Source organism: Balaenoptera musculus, chromosome 18 (assembly GCF_009873245.2).
Source record: "Balaenoptera musculus isolate JJ_BM4_2016_0621 chromosome 18, mBalMus1.pri.v3, whole genome shotgun sequence".
Classification (NCBI taxonomy): Eukaryota; Metazoa; Chordata; class Mammalia; order Artiodactyla; family Balaenopteridae; genus Balaenoptera; species Balaenoptera musculus.
The window spans coordinates 50,910,937-50,918,092 of NC_045802.1; the positions used below are offsets into that span (position 1 = coordinate 50,910,937).

Sequence of the window (7,156 nt, forward strand, 5' to 3'; positions counted from 1 at the left end):
TGGCATTACCGAGTGTGAAGATGGATGAGACAGGAAGGGCTTCAGAGTAGAACAACAAGTGGTCTGCACTAGCTCCGGCAGATTAGGTTTTGAAAATTCTGTATATATTCAAGAAACTAGAGCTTAATGTCTTTCCATATAGTCATTCTTTCCTTCGTTTCTCTTGTAGAGAGTACCTCCAGTATGAGAGATGCTGTGCTAGATATGACCCAGTCCATACATCCTTTGGAGGAGTATCAGTTAATATTGTCCAGCAGCTCAAGAACCAGGAGGTTGACTATCATTGGTGCAGAGGTTGAATAAGTCATGCTTCAAGACGCCATAGCCTGAGGCAGCACCAACACCTGTGAACAAGGTGGAGACCTTGTCTGGAAACTCTGGGTCTTGCCTCCGGATGGAGGTTTAAATTGCACTAGAAGCGAAGCGGCCAGGGAAGTGTGTTGGGTGAGTCCCATCCCTTGCTTACCTTCTGTCTTTGCAATCTCATTCATCGGGTCAACATTCATTGAATTACAAATGTGCGAGACAGTCCGGACAATTGAGCGGTGCATGAGACACCACTTGGCGTTTTAGGACTTTACAGTCCTAAATGCACAGGGCCTTCTGAAAGATACAGTTAGAAACTACGGGGTTGCATATCTCTCCTGGTGAGATTAAAGACGCTTCAGAGAGGAATCTCTAGAATCTATTCCACTGCATTTTAACTGGGTGCCCTAAGTCTCAAACTTGCAGGCACTTTAGGATCCGAACTTTTACCCTTACATATTACTAATTTATTTTACAACCTGCCCTGAAATTTACATAGTGTAGGCTATATTCTTTGCCTGCAGTAGAACCTGATATACAAAACCCCTTTGGTGCTAAGAACCCGTGTAGCTTATGAAGGCCTCTTCAGGAATCTTAGGAATCACTAACTCCAGATTCCCCTGTCTCTTACAGTAAGTAGAATGACTCCAGTGATTCCAAGTGGCCAAATATTTAAGGCATGCCTGATTCTACTGCTCCCTTGCAAATCTGCTCTGCAGAAGGAAAAGGAAAGGCAAACCCAAGGTCACATAGATAGAGAGGAGTTTAGAATAAAATACAGTCAGAAGAATCATTGTAAAATGGTTTACATTCAACCAAATGATTTGCTTTTCTATGCATTCATATGAAAAATACATATTTCCTGACAAAAATATAAGTAAACATGTTCAATGTATGAATTGCAGCTATGTTTTAGACAAATGGTTAGAGAAACTGTCTTAGACCTAACTATCACACTTATTCCTTTTTACTGCCAACAAGTTAGGATTAGTCATCTCACCCTGAAAGAACAAGGATGAGGTTATTTCCCATTGTCTCAACTTGAAGTGCCTAAAACTTTTTCCCCCAAGGAGCCAGGGTGCTGTTCAGGGAAGTCCCAACACCGGCTGGCTGAGCTCTGCTTGAGGAAATCAAATGTGTTCTGTCCTTATTCATTACATTCATGCCTAGAATCCCTAAAGACAGTTTAGTTACTTTTAACCTTTGCAAACTGTATTTATAACCACAGTTCCATGGTCAATTGAACAGAAGCTGATTTGGGAAAAGCCTCTTGCATGAGATATCATGGTATACAGATTTTTTTTCTACTTTAAAATGGCTAAGAGAAAAATTATAGGCTGGAAGTAAAGGAAAATGTTCTATGCTGAGGACCTTAAAATACTTTTTATCTGTAACATCTAGGATTCTACATAATGCTTAGAATTAATTCCTGTTCATACCCTCCCCACTCCTAGCCCAATTCTCCTTTTGGAAAGATTTTTAAAGAATAAGAACTGAGTGCTTCAGTGTCTGTCACCATTTTATCTGCATTTTCACAAGCATTTTAGCAATTTTGTGAGTCATTTTTTCCTCACCTCCCACAAATAGTGTGGGCTAAATGGAGCTATAGGAATTTTTTTTTAAGTAATAATTCTGACTTCGGAATCTAAAAAGACATCACTTACATTAAAAACACACATAGACAGCAAATGATCCACCAATACAGCTGCCTCTGATTGTTCCATAAGGCTGATGCCAGTGACTTCTGTTTTGGTGTGTTATCCTTGATCTCTTGCTGTTTTGGAAGCAGCGTTAAATCAGAAGGTATTGGGGGACTGACCTCATTGCATCATATGTGCTGATTCACTGTCCTACAACTGTTGTCCCTAAGGCACAGGGCAGACTTCAAACTGTTGTCACACTGCCGTGGAAATGTGTGCCAGTAAAAATCCTTGCAGGCTTGTATGATATTTGTATTGCTGTTTCCCATTAATGTCACATTAATGCAATCAAGGAGACACTTTGTTCTCTCCCCACCCCCACTAAACAATCAAATGCTTTTAAAATCCTGCAAAACAGCTTTCATTGTAAGGTTCTGATCCAGGGACTTGCCTTGCTGGATCAAGGCACTGATCCACTGGTAAAACATTACCCAGTGTTTTTACTGTCCCCTAGTGGCTGTTTTGAATATCTTTCAAAAAGAGAATTTGTCTTGCTTCTTTACAGTGTCTCAGATAAAAACCTGTGTGCTGGGTGCTGTCCTTGAAGAATGCGATGCTTTCCTCTTTGAAAAGAACAAAAGAATATAGGATGAATTTTAATCTCTATTTTGCCTTACCTTTGCTGCAGTTTGAAAACCCCAAACCTCTGAAGTGTTAAGTAAATTAACCCATGTCTGTGCAGCTTCCATCAGTGAATGCAATAGTTTAAGAACAGTCATTCTTTGACGAACAAACTGCTTTTGTCTGTGCCACTCAGTTTAAGGGAAAACTACTTTTGGAATCCCATCCAAGCTCTTCATACTCTAAATGATTTCTGCTGTCCCTCTAATTATCAGGCAGGATGCTTATTTGTAATCACCAGCTTTCAATAATTTAAATAGGTAGTTTTTCAGCCAACTATTCTTATTCAAAATGGGACAAAAGCTAAAATTGCATGTTGAATTTTATCCAGAAGCTGTCTTCTTTTAGTTCGTGCCAACTGATGCAGAGCAATTGTTCATTTTCTTATGACATGTCAGAAGCACATTTTTATTTTATGAGTCTAACCAACAATCCGATGCGAAGTCTACAATTTATGTATCAGTTCAGTTGCTTACCAGAACGAGCGACAGGGCATTTTAAGATTTAATTCAGCATACCGAATCGCCAAACGTAACCACACCCAAGCTCTGTTATTTTTCAGAGACTTTAAATATTAGCTTTTCACTGTCCATTTGAATTTCAACGAGGATCATCTTGGTAGTTACGTTTTTCACCAATTATAATAAAGATCATTTTGAATAATTAGTCAACATGAATAACACTGCTACTTACTATTTTTGTAAGGACCCTAAAAGTCTTTGGTCTAAATTTTCTTTTATACTTTTGTGTACAAAGTGGACCCATTTCTTAATCTCAAAAAGAACTGAATCAGACAGAATCCTTAAGAAAAAAAGGCCTTAAGAAAAAAAAATTCTCTTGTTTCAAACTTTCTTTTTTGGTCCAATAATGTTTGCCCTCTGGGCCAGCAAAAGAGGTCATTCTGAAAAGTCCCGAAGCTGCAAAATTGCAAAATTGAGAAGCTAGGTTAAAGGTCTTCTGTTCTGTGAAATTTGCTAGATTTTGCCAAGCCCCTGGTTTTGTATTGAAAAAGTTTCAGAGAAAGCTGTGTTTTCCTTTGTCTGGGTCCTTGTTCAGAACACGTCCATGAAGTGGGTAATTGCTATTAGCAAATGCAAATAGAAACAGTTGCCTCCATGCAGCTCAGCGGTCCTTTTGCCAGTTCCCAGGAGGCCCCTCTACCCACTTCCCTACTGTGGTTTTTCCAAGTCTTCATCCGTCTCTTCAAATCCTCCCCCAAACTCCCTACTCACCATCAGCAGGTTACCTTGGCTGTTACCTCACAGAGGAAATAGACTCTATTTACAGTAACTCCTTCAAGTCCCTTCCACTGAACAAAGACACCTACCTCTGCTGTCTCAGGAGTGAGGCTGCGGAGAAGGGCAAGGAGACTCCCCTGGCTTTCCAAGACCCATCCCTCCACCTCACTCCTGTCTCCTCGGGGCTCTTGTTCCTTCCTGGTCTCTTCTCTCCCATGTATCTTCACTCTCCTACTCGTCACTGACTCAATTCTCTCAGCATATAAACCTGACACGATCTCTCCCAGAGTATTGACTTAGGGTCCATGAGAGTCCAAGCGACAGCTCCCAGCTCCCTCCTGAACACAGAGGCCACAGGTGGCTCCTGTAACAGAAGCTGCCATGTTTTCAGTTCTGTGGCCCTGCCACCCTGGCCTCAGGGGACTGCATTATGATGGGGGCTATAGCCAAAGGCAGCTCTGATGTGAGAGCCAAAACAACATGGTGTCTGAGTCCTGTGTGAATTCCTGTTGGCACGCAAGAGAAAACGATCCTGCCTAATTTAACCTCAGCAGGTTGCTCACTGGAAGGATGTCTGTGGCTCACGTCTCTATAGGAGCCTAGAGGACCTGGGTTAGAAAAGAGACAAAAGCCCAGGTGCTCTGAAGAGCTCTGCTGTGAGGAGCGCAGCAAGTGATACAGGAAGAGCAGTGTGGCCACTCAGCAGCTTCTGCTGCCGCTCCTTTGCGGGGGTGGTCTGCAGCCGTGCCTACATTCTTCTGACTGGTTTAGGCCGAGGACAGGCTTGCTCCATAACTGGGCTGGGTGGGGAGAGAGTGCACTGGCTCATTGGCTACTGTGTGGGAAGTGGGTTCCATCCCTACAGCTACACACGGTAGGAGATTTCCCCCAAAAGGAGATTGGATTGCTCCCAGGAGTCTGGTGCTGGACAGCCAAAACCAACAACTGGTGACTAGAGATGGTTCTCCCACACAGTTGTTACCGAGTCCAAGCTTGAACTGCTCACTGCATAACAGGCCAATAAACTGAGAGATGATGTCGTTGGGGCAAGGACTAGGACTTTCTTCGGAAAATAAAGACGGAGAAGATGGTGGACTAGTGTCCCAAAGAACCGTCTTACATGAGTTGGGATTCAGGCTTCTTTTATACTAAAAGGGGTGGGAGTGTGGCTGCTTGCTGCAGACTTCTTGGTGCCGGAATCCTTTGTTCTTGCAGCCGTGCACGTAGGTCTGGTCACAGTGTTTCTATAAACCTCCAACAAGACAAATGCTATTCTCTGTTCTGCGATTTTTTTCTCTCTCTATGAATGGAAAGGTGTTATACCTTTAAGGATCAGAGCCCTGAACATGGGCTATGCTGTATATTTCAGGCTAGAGGCAACATTCTTTTACAAAGGTGCAGAGCCAGCGTGACTAAGCACAGGCAACAGAGCACAGAGGTTACAGCTAAAGGAATAGATCCAATATGGAGTCACGTTTGTTCTTTTCTGTTACACAATGAGATGCTCTCCTGAAGAGCATGAATAGGGGACGCACATAACAGAGAAGCAGAAAGCAGTAGAAAGAGAGAAGCAATAGCAGAGAGAAGCAAAGATGAGATAGACTCAAAGAGCTGGCGGGGCATAAAGAAGTTGTATCATGAAAATGGTAGACTCACAAGAGTAGATGGGATAGATTGGTACCCACTCTCAGGAGGTGGTGAGACAACTGGTGACCATAGGTCCTGGGTTGCTTGGGACACTGGAACTGGCTCGATTCTGGAAAAGCATGTAGTGTTTCCTAGCTCTTAGGCTTTGGAGTCAGAGAATCATGGGTGTCCCTGAGATTCAAATCCCAGCTTCCCCATTGGGTGACCTTGGACATGTTTTTTAATCACTGTATCCTCACTTTCCTCATTGGTAAAAATTGTACGTACATCATTTAGTTGAAATAACAGTAAAATGACAATTCATATAATGACAATGCATATGCTTAGCATAGTTCATGGTACATTATATGTTAGCTGTTGTTATTACTATTTTATATCTCCCATGATTTTTCAAATGCAATTCTATTCCTATATCTTCATAGGAAATTCCAACTCACCTTTCAAGATCCAGCTCAGATGTTACCTTCTGAGGTAAGGTAGATGTTACCTTCTCTGCAAATCCATCCATGAATTTTCCCCTTGCCCCACGTGGAACTAATAATTCAGGTCAACACTTATTGTATGACTTCTATATGCAAGATATAGTATTTTTCTAGATGCTAGAAATATCAAAGATGTCAAAGACATAGTCTGGTTGCTCAACATCCTATAATCTAAAGGGAGAATCAAAGAAGTAAACACACAATTTTAATATTGATATATTCCAGTAAAAACCATGATAGCACTTTGCTTTGCATTTTCTTCCACCTAAATCATATGTCTATTGCAGCAATTTTGCCATTGTAATCTAGTTATTTGCATGTCTACCTCTCTTAGTAGGCTATGTACTTTTTAAGCTCAAGAATATATCTTTTTTGTCTTTTTATCCCTAGAATATTAGGCACTCAATATGTTTGTTGAATAAAGTATGATTCCATTATATTTTCACCAAAAAACTTAATTATTGATTTTCAGAGATGTCATTCCCAATGAGTAATTATTATTTAAGAGTAAAAGTTTTATTCTGAAATTCCACAACTTACTTCCTTACCAAAAATGAAGGTTCAGTCACTGTTCAATGTATCACTTCTAATCTGGTTGAAATTTGAATGAGGGGAGGGAAATGTGTCTGGGGATTACTAGGTTGAAGTTTGGGATAAAGCACACATTCCAAGATAAAGCTCCGGGTTCGGGGAGCCATGAGGGAGAGAAGTAGGGCCAGAGGAGCAGGTGAGACAGAGATGGAGCTGGAGAGACATATGATGGGTGGGAGTAGTCCAGGGAGGAGGAGGGAGGAAGGGGAGGACACTCGGAGGCATCCGCCATGTGTGAGGGGGAAGAGAGTCCAGTGTGACTGGAGCAGAACAAGGGACAGAGCAGAGCCTAGAAAGGCAATGAGGATGAGGGAGAAAGATTTTGATAATTTATTTATTTGGGGAGTTTTGTGAAACATTGGTATGTCTAACAAATGCTTGGGGAAGGTTGGATGAATTATGTAATTGTAACAAGGAGGGATGAATGGGAGCGTGAGAGTAGTGGTCGCTGGTGTCAGGTGGGAGAGTCATCATCCCAGCTCCAGGTGAGGCAGGACGAGTGGAATAGAGCAAGGACAAGGACCCAAGAAGTAGGGCTCAATCCGAATTGTGTCATCCCTTGCCTATGTGA

The 7,156-nt window shown here is 42.0% G+C and overlaps 1 long non-coding RNA gene across 1 annotated transcript; it reads right to left on the bottom strand.

Annotated features, from left to right (window-relative positions):
- Positions 1–253: 253 nt before the first annotated feature.
- LOC118883992 lies at positions 254–2,115 on the bottom strand. The gene is made up of 3 exons (XR_005017159.1): positions 1,971–2,115; positions 467–603; positions 254–344 (listed from the first exon to the last, which is right to left on the bottom strand). It is a non-coding gene; the product is annotated as an uncharacterized LOC118883992 (long non-coding RNA).
- Between the last annotated feature and the right edge of the window lie 5,041 nt (positions 2,116–7,156).